Source organism: Thermobia domestica, chromosome 5, assembly GCF_964235325.1.
Source record: "Thermobia domestica chromosome 5, izTheDome1.hap1.1, whole genome shotgun sequence".
Taxonomy (NCBI): domain Eukaryota; kingdom Metazoa; phylum Arthropoda; class Insecta; order Zygentoma; family Lepismatidae; genus Thermobia; species Thermobia domestica.
Genome location: NC_137458.1, coordinates 146959291 through 146972589, shown reverse-complemented (window position 1 = coordinate 146972589; position 13299 = coordinate 146959291). Strand labels below are relative to the sequence as shown.

Here is a 13299-nt window from a genome sequence, read left to right as displayed (position 1 = left end):
AATGAACTACCTCTTCATTACTTAATAATACATCTCGACGGGAGAGCGTCGGGTCCAAAAACACTTTCGGGACCCATTCCAATAAAGCTCGACAAGTGCGAAGAAATGCCCTTGGTAAAATACCATGCAATAAAACTTGACTGCTTGGATAAATTCACAAAAGTTGAAGACCTCAATGTGGACCAACAATATTTACTAGCAATGTGCAGAGCAGTTTACTCAGGATACTGTTCTTCAAACTTGGCGAACAAGAAACCCGGTCCAGTGGTCCAGTCACGTTGGCTCCCCACGGCATGTCGCATTCTTCGTTTCTACATTAGCACAGCAAGATCTTGCGAGGCATTTATGGAATTTGGGACGACTAGCCCAATTTCTACCAATGGAAACTAAGCAGATAGTATTCTCTATATTTTCCAGTAATTCACAGTTTCTAAAAATAAATTTTGACGCGGACGATTACTACACCATGGTGGAGTAGATTACCTTGTCCCCAACAGAACCTCCGCTCACAAAAATGCTCTCCGACGACGAGATTGAAGAATATACTTAGTCAGCTGCAATGCTCACCGCGTTACCGTGCAATACCCAAGCAGTAGAGCGCATGGTGCGTTTGATGAAGCAAGCTTCTCAATCCGTGTGTGGGCCGGCAAGTCGCGATGGATTCATACGCTCTGCCTTGATTTCTAGCAAGGAAATGCCGACATTCGGATCAAGAAAAAGACTATGCCATCTACAAAAGTAAAGCAAGTAAATGAGGACGCAAGCAAGTAAGACCATGGCAGAAAATTAAACAGGGTGGGAAGGTGGAACTAAAAGTGGGTGGAACTCGAAGTGCAGTCACCTCCTAGTGATGAGTTCTGGGTTATTTTGGCCAAAGAATAAATGATCGAGATTTTTGATAATGAATTGCATTACAGAAAAATAAATAAACTCTATTCTTAGTCTAAACAAAAATAAATCAATTTTTTGTACATACAAATAAAAATGCAACATTCTTGCTTTAAGAATTGAAATTTGGCCAATTTAAGCGTAGAACTGCACATAAGTGGGCATTTCGAAGGTGAATTATGTATAATTTTTGTTCCCCTTAGACTGAGTCCTTAAAAAAACGAGAATATATGTGTTTTACAAAGTCAAAAACATGAAATATGGTACCGTGTAGTGCGTTTTGCATACATTTTTCATAAAACTTCGATTTGGCTAAAAATTCTGAAAAAAATCTGGCAGATTTTGCCCACTGAAAGAGACCCTATAACTGTTTCGTCAAACCAATTTTCGAAAAAAGTTGAAATTCGGCCCACCGTAATATATATATATGTATATATATTAACTATTCTTATTAGAGTATAAACACATTCAGTTCCTTTCCAGGTGGTAAGGAATACTTGGATTTTGTCATCTTGTTTTAACTGACAATACATGTTTGGACGACTCCAAAAGTGCATTCTCACCTGCTATTCTCCCTTTCCTGCAATAGTAGGCAACCCAAAACAAGGTCGTTAAGGTGGTTGAGAATTAGAAAGGCGTTCGAACAAACATCAATTTTGTTATAAATATATCAGTGTGGCAAACTACAAATAAGAGAAGGAAATACATTGTTAATAATTATGATTTTATTATCGGGGGGCAATGGATGACATAAAATGTTACAAAATTACCTCAATTAACCAGTTCAAACAAGATGAATGGCAAGAAATAGATGTTAGAGGAAAGCAGTTTCTATTCTTTTTTAAAAAAAAAGATCTCGTAAAAAAGAAAAAAATACATAATGTAAAGGTTTAATATAAAAGCCTAATACAACAAAAACAAACATCTACACGAAACGGAAAGAGAGACAAATACATAATAATTGACACCATTGGCGTAGCAGATTTGCGGGCCTCCCATGCAAGATAAAGAGATGGGACCCTAATTGTAGACCCATTTCTTTTAATAATAATATTGAAAACTCGTTTCCTTTTCAAAATCTCTGACTCTGCCCAAGAGCATGTCTGCATAAAGTCATGTGTGTACTTTTTGTCAACAAGCGGTCCCAAAACTCAAAAAGGGATAGGAATCTCCGAGAGAGAAACAAAAGACTTTCTCATGATTAATTCTAAGTCAAAGTTCGAAGCACTTGCTTTTGGTAAGTGCTTTTTGTTTCTTATATATAAGTGATTTCTATATTACTGTTGTACTTCTGGAAACGGAACTTCATAATGTTAGATTCTTTACTTACTACGTTAAAACCCAATATTTCTATCTGTGCTCCATTTTCTTTTTCTTCTTCTGTCTCCTTTTCTCTCTCTGTCTCACTTCTGTATCCCTTTATCAGATATCTATTGGTTTCAGTTTTTCATTGAGATGTGTTAGTTTTTCTTCCTACATCAACTTACGTATCTCGTTTCGTCTCACTTTTATTCTTTCACTTTATTGATACTAATGCATGCATATTTTCAAATTGGAATTGTGCTCATGTTTTGTTGATTTCGATATAGGAGAGAGGGTCCGGGGGTCTCTTTACCGGACACGATTATGGGTTAAGAAGGTGTATATTGGATGGTCTGGATGCACGCTGTTAGCTGTCGCTTTTTTAATGCAGAGTGTAAGTTCAGTAATTCACCATGAATAGAGTCAATTAGAACTGCTGTGGTAACGAAGAAATCACAACATGATATGTGAAATCTCTTTTAACAAACTGTATAGATTTGAGAGTCGTTAAACTTTACATTTCGAGTACGATTACCTGGAAAACCCCGACAGAAAGAATTAGCCAGGTACAGGGGACTAATATTTAAAAAATACAATCTCAGCAAAATGTAGAAGTCTTTTAGCCTGAGAAAACAAAAGAATGAATTCTCTCATTTCTAGTTCTCTTAATCTAGTAGCTCTGAATTTGTGGCAAAAGTACTGATAGAAATGAGGAGAATGCATATGATTATTTAACATTCCACTTAACACAGAACTATCACAGAAATTTCATCTTCCGTTTACTTATTTGTGAAAAATTATGGAGTATATTGCTTTACTATTTAAAGTATGTGTGCTGCCTTTGATTTGTGATGACAAACAAAAACAGAAGTAAAAGATAAATTACTGTAATAGTTTCTTATTTATAGTTTTCTATTACGGGGAAAATATAACTATTTTTATTTTAACAGATTTTTTGGCTTAAAATGTGTGTTCGGGTTCACCTCATTCCCAATCCACTTTTGGGTAAGGAGATAGAAGAAAATATTTAGATTTTGATTGATGATTCCAGTATACAGTATTTCAAGCATCATTTCTCGGATCTAGGCCTGTGCAATATGTGGATATATCAATATCTTCGATATCAATATTGACACATATCAACATACAATATCGCAAATATATCAACATCCTAAATTTTCGATATCGATCTTCGAAGGGGAGAGGTAGAGCGTACCCGTAAGACTTGCGATGGATGAAGAAATAAAACTTAATTTTTACAATAATGTCTTTTAATGATAATTTCTTTATTACCACAAATTGTAATGTAAATAAATCCACTTGCAAATTTGCGATATTATATACCGTAATATCTTAGCCTCCCGAAAAAATTCAAAAAGCACTTATTAAAAGCAAGTGCTTCGAACTTTGAACTATAATTTATCATAAGGAAGTTTTTGTTCCCCTCCCTCAGAGATTTCCACCCCTTTTGGGCTTTGGACCGCTTATTGACAAAAAGTGCACACGTCACCGCTACATGCGGAGATTGTTTGAAGCAGAGTCAGAGATGTGAAATGGAAAGGAGTTTTCAATAATAATAATAATAATAATAATAATAATAATAATAATAATAATAATAATAATAATAATAATAATAATAATAATAATAATAATAATAATAACTACACTGTCAGCGTTTTTATTATTAGTTATTTATGTTATAGATGTAATCATAATTGTATCACTTGTACTATACATTCATTGCTAAAATAATGTAAAATAAAACAAAGTGCTGTAATTTTTGCTATATTTTAGCTGTTCTCAGCACGTAAAAGTAGTTTATTATTATTATTATTATTATTATTATTATTATTATTATTATTATTATTATTATTATTATTATTATAGCAATTGGATTTACAACTAGCATCCTATCTCTTTATCTTGCATTGGATTCCCGCAAGTGTTCTACGCAAATGGTGTCCCTTAGTCTGTGTTTGTTTCTCTTCCCGTTTCGTGTGGATATTTTGTTTTGTGTTGTTAGGCTTATATATTAAACCTTTGTATTGTGTAACTTTTTCTTTTTTTACGAGATTTTTTAGAAAAAGGAGAGAAACTGCTGTCCTCTAACATCTATTTTTTTTACCATTCATCTTGTTTGAACTGCTCAAGTAAGATTATTTTATAAGTTTTTATGTCATTCATTGCCTTCACGACAACAAAATCGTAATTCTTAACGATGTATTTTCTTCTCTTTTTGTAGTTTGTCAGACTGATATATTTGTATCAAAATTGATGTTTTGTCCAGCGCCTTTTTAATTTTAAATCACCCTAACGACCCTGTTTTGGGGTTGCCTACCATTGCAGGAAAGGGAGAATTGCAGGTGGGAATGCACTTTTGGAGTATTGTATACAAATATACAGAATCCATATGTGTACTACGGAAATCTGTACGAAGCATATTTTATATGCTATATATGTACTTTCTTTTTCAGGCTTAGATGTTACACTATGCCGCTGCAGAATGTCTGACATCTAACAATCTTTCATATATTGCATACGGATACGTATGTTACATACGGTTGCTATGTTGTATACGTCCAGCTGTATGTGTTCCTTACGACCTATATACAATTCTTACTTTCATACGGAAAGCACTATAGATGGAACATTTATCGGAAAGAATTAGCGGAAATACTTAGTATACACGTTTTCTGCTATACGTTTGCTGTAGAATGTTATATATAGTCGTATTTTAAGGTTGGTTTAAAGGGACAAGTTTTGCCAATAGATGTCACTACATTCTTCGCATCTCTCTCATGTATTTTTTACCTTTCACAAAAATGCACGATTTCTCGTATAAATTTCAACTTAGAGACTTCAAAGTTTTAGAGAAGGAACTTCATAACCTATCGAAGGCAACAATCCATGCCGATTTTTTATTTATAATTTTCTTCATTGTTGAAATGGCTTGATTGTTGAAATGGATATCCAAACCTTTAATAATATAACTATTTCAACAATGAATAAAATTCTAAATAAAAAAAATGGCACGGATTGTTGTCTTCAATAGGTTATGAAGTTTCTTCTGTAAAAATTTGAAGTCTTTAGGTCGAAATTTGTAAGAGAAATCGTGAATTTTCATGAAAGGTAAAAAATACATTATAGAGATACGAAGACTGTAGTGACATCTATTAGCAAAGCTTGTCACTTTACACCAACCTTAAGTCCAAAAACTACAGGATTTACGCAAACTCTGCTTTTACTTACACCACATATGTTTTTTCTGTACACCCTTCTTAACCATGCGATTTTCCCATGTGTTCGTGACTATTCATAACATGCAAGCACTCAATACCTTCTTACTTAATACCTTCTTGCATATTCTGTAAAGGTCAGTATCTACATCTCCAATGAATGTTTCGAAACCTAAATTCATTGAAGAAATTACGCATTAAACATATTAATATTTTAATTTTTAATGCGTAGTCTTTCCTTTTTAAACCACTCTAGCCTAGTCTACTTGTGATCCATAGAATATCCTTTGTCCTTTCTTTTTAATAAACTCTAACGTCATCTCACCCATAGAATATCTCTGTCTCCGGTAGGAGTAGGTATTATTTTCTTCAATTTCGGAATTTTTAGCTTTTATTTTTTAACTTTCTTCTAACATTATTTTACGTTGCTTTTGTCATCTCCATTCTCATTTTGAACTCGATTTCCTTGCTTTTCAAATAAATGATGACTTATCTTAGCGTTTCCGAAAATTGTACTTGTGAAAATGGGAACAGGCTAATTTCTATTCTATATATATATCTATATATAAAGATGAAATCGACGTTCAATGTTGCCTTACCACGAGAAAATTACTGAACCATTTCAAATTATCTTTTCACATAGTTAGTTTCATGACTTGAGCATAGATTTTTAAATATCATTTCAAATTTAATTTAAATACGTGTCCTAAGACGGGAAAAGGGGATTGAAACATACCTGTCAAATGTTTCCATGAACATTATTTCTCTCGTATGAGGAATAGTATTTAGTTGACAAATGAATGAATTTCAAGAAATTAGTTGTTGAATTGGTCGTAACTCGATTACGGAAGAAATTTGTTCTTTATTGATTTCTTAGTAAATCTTTGTTATAAATGGACACTAGCAATTAATTAATATATTGAATTGTTTGTTTGTTTTTGCACGAATTTAACTAAGTCCGACCCTTAACTTTGTTCGCTCGTAATTCGGGAATGAAAAACATTTCACTCGTATACTAAACCAAGTCATAATCTGCTTCAATGCCAAGTCTAGTGAGTTCTGTACATCACATACGACAGGGGCTTCCAACGCATGGTTGCGGGTCGGAAGTCGCCCGCAGAGGTACAGGATTGCGCATAGAAACGGGAATTTTGAATTTAGACTTAGTAACATTGTGTAGCCCGCATTTGTTTGGTACCGATAAGATAACATTCAAAAGAGTTTGTCATTTAGTAATAATGGAGCATTGAAGTTCTGCGGGACTTGTGTTTGCTGGGAAAGCGTTTGATAAGAAGAGTTACATTCTATGACCTCCGAGATCTCCTGAATTCAGTGTATAAGTTTTCTCTCTGTGACGAATCTAACGAGAAAAGGGTGCAAATGGATGAATCGAGTTGTGGGATGAGACATAGTGTACCTGATAGAGGATGTGAAAATATGTGTATGTGCAAAGTTAAAGCGGCTGAGCGCCATGAGAAACGGAGGGGGAGGAGTCAAAATTGATGGGAGAAGGGCTCGGCCGCTATAGCTTTGCACATACTCATATTTTCACACCCTCTATCAGGCGCACTATGTCAAACGAACCATCTGCTTTTCCATAGTTGATTGTTTCGTAATCTTTCTCCCTCCCCCCGCAGTTGTAAAAAAGGCGAAGAGCATGAATTTCAGTCCAGCTTGATAATTTTCTGATTTATATTAGACTAAGAAAATAACGCTTTGAACCATCGCGCACCAAGAATTTTTTCTTAGGAGGGGTCCAAGTTTGGGGGGAGGGAGTCCAACTACAATCCACTATGTCTATGGCTTATTGAACGGGTATTATTTACACCCCAAAAGACGATAAGTAATTGTACTATAAAATACTTCCACCTTTATTTTCTGAAAAAAAAAAATAATAGAGAACTAGGTTGTTTTTATATGACAAAGACTACAGATGAATAGTAAGACCAAGTTTTCATGCTTTCATTTCTCTGTTAAACAAGTATCGTTTTATTGAGAAAGTATACAATTGTATGTTGAGTTAGAAGTTTTGGGGACTCAGGACCCAGTGGATCTCCCGTCGGTGAGACCCTGCTTTAAACATTTGAATATGTTCAAATGAAAACCATTCCCACATAGCACATTACGTCCCTTTGGCGTCCCATTTTGATCCCAGTTATCCCATATTGTTCCCGGGTTTATCGGGATAATGAGTAGACATCCCATGGACTTCCTGTGTGAGACGTCCTAAAAGATTCCCACGTAGGATGTTCACAGGACATCCCAGATGGGACAGGAGATCACTGGAGAATCCCACGTCGGACATACGTAGGACCACATTATCCCAGGATTTACCAGTGGACATCCCTTTCAGCTCTCGTTTAATATCCCGTTTTCCGGGATATTAGCGGACATATGGATATCCCACGGATATCCTATGGATGTTTCGGGAGCAAATTCGGATGATCCCGGTATGTCCCGTTGTCCATTGCAGATCAGTGTCGGACGTCCCGTAAACGTCTGTGTGCTGTGTGGGTTGACTTAAGTATATTTGAAAGACGGCGTTGTCCAAAATAAACAAAGATGCACGATATTCTCTGTAGCATGGTCCCGTACTCGGGGGATGCTTTATAAAGAATCAGTGTCTACAAAAGACTTTTCCTATTTTGTTTTTGAATTGCGTGCATTTTTTTTGGGAGGGAGAGAATATAATCACCAAATGGTTAAAATAAACGACCATATTTCATTGCATGAAATGAACCGAAAGGAGCAAGCAATAAACAGAGGGTTTGTCATATTAATTTGCACGCCAACAAAGGAACGTGTGTATGTACAAGTAGTACTTCGGTAACGAAACACACGAAAAGTGTTTTTACCAGAGAATAAAGTGAGTCTGTGTTTTATTGAGACAGAGAGTGGGAGAGAGAACCAGATAATGGGAGGGGGTAATGGGCCAGACAAAGAGAGAGAGAGAGAGAGAGAGAGAGCGTGAAAAGACCGGATGGGGCAGAAAAAGAAACGAACTAACGACCTTGCGTGCCAAAATTCGTGTTTTTAACATCTCTGCAATGCGTTATTTTAAGCCTTTCTGAGGTCCAAACTAAGAAATGTTGCATTTGTATTTTAAACCAAATTAAGAAAAAAGAAGATAGCTGGTCCAAAAACCATGAACCAATTCCAACCAGCCAAAGTCACCTACTAGCATACAGCTTAGGTAATAATAACTTTCCCATTTTTAAAAGTTAAAAATAGATACTTATTTTTTCCTCTTTTTTAATCAAGAGAAGACAAGTGTTATTTTTATGATAGAAAGAAAGATGAAATGAAAAGAGTCTATAATTTATATTGAAAGGTTAAACTGCTTTCTTCCATCACGAAACAAGATAAATTGTAATGCAGCCTGCCAACGCGTTTTTAAAATAATGAAGGTCTTCATAAATAGATATATCTGTCTTTACTACTATTAAACTTGTTATATAGTATCGCACGAAGAAGTTAATAATATTTTTCCTTCTAATAATACCTCCTATAATACTTGGGAAATTAATTTGCGCTTTATGAAATGAACCCCAACGAGATACATGCAGTGTGAAGTAACAGGTGATACTTTACGCAAATTTTTCAATTAGTTTAAAATGCGATTCTTTTAGTTTTCTTTACGCGACTTTTTTAAGATCACGCAAGTGGGACTTTAAGATTGTTGATAGTACGTCTGTTCATCCGTCCGTTACTCCACAAGATAATAACTAACTAACTCTATGACCATGCAACCCAGAGGTTTAATGCTGCGTTCATGAAATCTCTCCATTGAATTCTGTCCTTAGCCAACTGAATCCATTGTAGTCCTATTTCTGTCAAATCTATATTAATATTGTTCTCCCATCTGCGCCTAGATCTTCCTAATAGTCGTTTTCCGAATGGACTTTCAGTTAAAACTTTGAAAGCTTTTCTACTTTCTTCCATTCTTGCTACATAACCTGCCCACCTGAGACTTTTAGTCTTAATGACCCTAATAAAGTTTGATAAAGATATAAATTATGCATTTCCTCATTATGAAGGTTCCTCCATTGTATGATGATTCTCGTTCCGCTTGGGTCAGAATATTCGTCTCAGAATCTTGTTCTGAAATACTTTCAGTCTAGGTTCTTCCCTTGCGAAACGGACTAAGCGACCATGTTTCGCAACCATATCCACACATGCATGCATGATTATCCACACGATAATTCTTCAACGAAAGTGATAAATTTTTGAATCGCTTTTTTTGGTAATACATAGCAAGGCAGAGTTTGTTATTGGAATCATGTTGTTAATATCTTAACGGGTAACGGTGGTCCTAACACGTCCATTATTCCACGCGATAACTCTTTAACGAAAGATTTTTTTTTTAAATTTTTTTGTTGTTGGAATAATTATCTCAGTCGAGTTCATTAATAGAGTCAATCCGTAAAGATCTTCTTGGGTAACGGTGAATTTAACGTTAACTATTCCGTTGTCTACTATTGAAACTAAGGTACTTGAATTTACATATCATGCCGTTAGATGACAACAATCCTTCTGTGTTTGACTCTACCGGATGAAACTGAAACTTAGGGTTGCCATAATTTTTCGATCCAAAATAAGGACAGGGCTTAAAATGATTACCTATGAAAGATACGGTGCCCAAACAAAAAACAAATATTTTGAAATTTCTTACCTAAAAATCACCTTTTTCGATCTTCACACAATTGCTAACCGTAAATACTTAAAACACTATTGGAAACTAACATGCTTTATATTTCTCTCTCTCTCTCTCTCTCTCTCTCTCTCTCTCTCTCTCTCTCTCTCTCTATATATATATATATATATATATATATATATATATATATATATATATACGTTTACGCAAATACTGTATAATAAATCATGTCATTAAAGTACGTATATTAAATCTAACCAAAAGAGCCTTGAAATGGAAAAATGTGAGACTTTTCAAAAACAACCTACTTTATTAATAGTAACTGAAATATAAGTTAGAATATATGATTAAAACACAATTCTTTTTGCCCAGGCACGTAGCCAGGATTTCGTAATAGGGGGGGGGGGGTCCCCGATATGAAATACTGTGGTTATCCACACCAGAGTTCGATTATTCTAAACTATTTTACTGGTAACATATATTGGTTCGTTTAGTCAGGATTTCGTAATGGGGGGGAGTGTGATATGAAATATTGTGGTTATCACACAAGGGGCTTGATCACTATTTGTTAGAACAATAAAATGAGGACATGATAGTAAGTATTTTAGTAACAAACTATGAAGAAATGCCGAATAAAAGAATATTAAAAAGATTTTAAAAGATTTTACAATATCTACGTTCCTTCTTCTGTTCATCCAAATATAACAATTTTCCTTTCATTATGACCTCAACTATTTTTTAAAAAGTACGTATCCAATAATGTCTTGTAAAATATTTTACAATACTTGCGCTCCGTTCTCTATTGAATCAAATGTTAACGGAACTTTTTTCCACATAACTTTTTGTTTTTAATATCCGTCAAATACTGTCTGTTCCAAATGACAAGTTAAAGGAGCAGTTGAAAACCGTTTCTGAAATAACATGTTTAATACTACAAAGAAGCGATGATGAAAAATTATTTTTACTTTTAGCTTTTTATTTTTGACGCTGACTCTTCCTATTTCTCGTTTCTTTTTGTTTTATCCTTCCTTATTTTTTATTTCTGGTCTCGAAGGGGGGGGTCCGGGTCCCCCGAACTCACCCCTTGGCTACGTGCCTGTTTTGCCCGAGATTTTAGCGATTCCCGACTCGGAAATTTTCGGGCAGCTCCAGAAACTCTCAAATACGGACATTTTCCTATTTCATACTTTGTACGATACGGACACGGACACCGACCCAAAAATACCAACAGTCCGTACAAAATACGGACATATGGCAGCCCTACTGATACAGTATTCAATTACGTAATTGTTTTAACCCTTATATACTACCTTGGGATATTTTTAGGACCCCAGAGATATTTAATGTAGTATATTTCTTAAGTGAACGTGCGTATTTAAAATCTGTTTTTGTATTTTCTTTTCAGTGTATTTTTAATATATTGAACACAAAATATCGTTTGCTATTGTTTTGCTGTCATGTTATTGAGCAAATAAAAATGATTGTTTACCACTGAGGTCGCAAAAGGATCTCAAGGTAATCAGTGGTGCCCCACCCCCCTCATGTCCATGACGCACCCCCCTCAATTGTCTATCCTTAGGTGTTCTTCCATGAAAAAAAAATCTTTTCGATTAATTTGTACACACCCTCAAACATATTTATATAGATTTAACCCCCCCAAATATTTCAATGACGCAGTTTGCGTCATAACCCCCCTTTGTGGGCACCCCTGAGGTAATGCACATCTAAGTAATAAATTATTTCACTCTTTTATTTTTTCCTTCTTACCAAACGAGCCAAATTAGTACTTTATATAATGCTCAATATGGGACAGGAATTACTAATATATAGTTCGCGAGAATTTCTTCATTATTGTCACAACAAAGTACGTAAACTATGTAGTAAAAAAATGCTTTTTTGCCTTAAACTACATTAGTTGTGGCCTTGTCTCTTTCTTCCTCGGATTACAATTCGAAACAATAGATACCTTGAAACCTTTTTATATTTTTGAACAGCTTGTGAATAACAAGGATTATGCTGAGGAGAAAGTGTTGTCATCTTATAATTGGTATATACAAGTATACTGAAGTTCGTTTATCGTTCACATACCAATGGTGTCACTCTTTGAAACTATACTCTGGCCGAAAAGATACGCCTTCTATGGTCCATATATTATTTGATGGGAATAAAAGACATAGTTAAAAAAAACAGCAAATGGCTAAACTGTTATTTCTAGTAACAACTCTAAGAAGATGGCATGACTTAACTATTCTGAGTTGTAGTCGTGTCTGTTGTGATGAGGTCATCAAATATTTCTCTCCTAGTTTAGATGACGATGATGTCAGTAATGTCGATGGTGGTAGTCTGAGGTTGGAGTGCAATGCAATGAAGTATTGTTTTTTTTAAATGTATTCGTATAAAAGTTTGGTACGGAACATCAATAATTAGTACTTATTTTTACTTGAGGTCTCAAAAGGACCCCGCGGTACATCTTATGCTATATTTTTCACGGTAATACACAAGAGTTAACTCTCAACTAGAATTTATTCCATTTGTCTTCTTGAGTATTATGTTTATTAAATGTTACAAATCAACTTTACTCCCATTTCTACTTAGTAATGGGTCAAAATCTATCAAGGTAATTTGTGACAATGGACAACAGAATGCTCGATGAAACTGATAAGAAGGGTTATTATTTTATTGCATTATAAATTTTCAGAAAACACAAAATGAAAAAGTCCATTTGCGCACCAAAATGTTTTTAAAATGCCCTAAAATGTTTTCACAATATTGAGAGCGGTGATTATATTCAATGAGAAAAAGCAAAAAGGCTACTACTCACAGCAAAAAATATGTAGCAGAATTTTCTTCTATATGCAACAGGTAGCGCTTTCGGAAGATGCTACTTCCTTCATCAGCCTGTGGTAGACTTCAAAAAGGATAAAAAACATGAAGGGTTGTTAAAAAATGGTTAAAAGGTTAGGATATGTAAAAAACAAATATTCTGTCAAACATTAAAACACACGGGAATAGAAACTCACTGACATTGTACACTGCTGTTCACTGTTTTCTGTTCTTGCTTTCCAACTGGTGAAAGTATGTAGTGAAAAGATTACTCCAAATAACATTTATTTCTCCTTTATTCAGGTTAAGTGAGGGCCTTTGTTTCTGAATATAATATGATTCTTTAATTTATCGTTCCGTTGCTGGTTTTGCTTTTTCAATCAAACATGATTCCAC

At 34.7% G+C, this 13299-nt stretch overlaps 1 protein-coding gene across 2 annotated transcripts in view; it reads left to right on the top strand.

The window, feature by feature from the left end:
* The window catches only part of nompC (no mechanoreceptor potential C), a 603429-nt gene that overhangs the window by 197863 nt on the left and 392267 nt on the right, over nucleotides 1–13299 (top strand). The gene's annotated exons all lie outside the window — the stretch shown is intronic.